The sequence below is a fragment of the Chrysochloris asiatica genome, unplaced genomic scaffold (assembly GCF_000296735.1).
Source record: "Chrysochloris asiatica unplaced genomic scaffold, ChrAsi1.0 scaffold00019, whole genome shotgun sequence".
Lineage (NCBI taxonomy): Eukaryota > Metazoa > Chordata > Mammalia > Afrosoricida > Chrysochloridae > Chrysochloris > Chrysochloris asiatica.
Window position 1 is genome coordinate 13,136,485 of NW_006408537.1, and position 1,552 is coordinate 13,138,036.

Sequence of the window (1,552 nt, forward strand, 5' to 3'; positions counted from 1 at the left end):
CAAGGTCAGCAGTTCGAGCCCACCATTCACTCTGTGGGAGAAAGATGAGACCTTTTCCTCTCACAAAGATTTACCACCCCAGAAACCCTATACAGGGTTACTGAGTTGGAACCGACTTGATGGCACTAAACAACAAATAACAACAGCATCCTGGAGTGGAACAGATTCTAATTGAGTATGAGTCCTACCCTTACAAAAAGAAAAGAGTTAGAGGCACAAATAGGCAAGGCGGCCATGCAAAGACAGTCAGAGAACAGAGTGAGCGATGCATCTAGAAGCCAAAAACTGACAAGGATGTCCAGGAACCACCAGAAACTAGAAAGAGGCAAGGAATGACTGCCCCTCAGGATTTCAGAGAGATTACGACCTGGCTAACAACTTGAATTTTGGATGTCTAACCTTCAGTACTGTGAGAAAATAAACTTCTGTTATTTTAAGCCACCATACTTGTGGTACTTTATTTTAACAGCCCTAGGAAACTAACTCACCACTGGACCAATAAACAATACTCTTATCAACAGAGAAAAGATTGCAGTTGTTAAGGACTTCATTCTTCTTGGATCAACCATCAACACTCATGGAAGAGGCAATCAAGAAATCAAACGACATATTGCACTAGGCAAATCTGCTGCACAAGATCTTTTTAAAGTGTTGAGAAGCAGAGATGTCAGCTTGAAGACTAAGGTGCACCCAAGCCATGGTATTTTCAATAACCTCATATGCATGCAAAAGCTGGCCTGTGAATAAGGAAGAACATAGAAGAATTGATGCTTTTGAGTTATGGTGTTAGAGGAAAATATTGAAAGTGCCATGGGCTACCAAAAGAACCAACAAATCTGTTGGAAGAAGTGCAGCCAGAGTGCTCCTTGGAGGCCAGGGTGGCCAAACTTCGTCTCTCATACTTCAGACATATTGTCAGGAGGGACCAGTTGCTGGAGAAGGATACCATGTTTGGTAAGGTGGAGGGTCAGAGGAAAAGAGAAAGACCTCCAGTGACATGGATTGGCAGAATGGCAGCATCAGTGGGCTCAGGCGTGGCAACAATTGTGAGGTTGGCCCAGGACTGGGCAGTGTTTTTTTCTGTTGTGCATCCGGTCGCTATGAGTCGGTACTGACTCAATGGCACCTAACAATAGGAAACTAATACAGATAGATCAGTGAGTTCAGTGGTGATATACACATTGGCAGATAATTTTTTTTTGTCCACCTTATTTGTTCTGGAAAGGGAAATTCTCCTGTCACCTGCTTTTCTATTCTCATATATCTAACTTATCAACTCTTAGAAAACAATGTAAGCCAACCTGACCCATGTTGTAGAGAAAAATGTAACCCCCTGCAAAGGAAAAATACATGACAACTGTGTAGAATTGACACATTAAAAAATGAGTTCAAAATCCATTTAATGTAGCATTTTCACTGATTTACATCCAGTAAGCATTCATTTGGAATCCTGGTGGGGCGCTATGGGATAAAGCACTGGACCACATGTTTGGTTTGAACCACAAGGTAAACCGTTCAAACTCACCAGCCAGTCCTTGGAAACTCTATACAG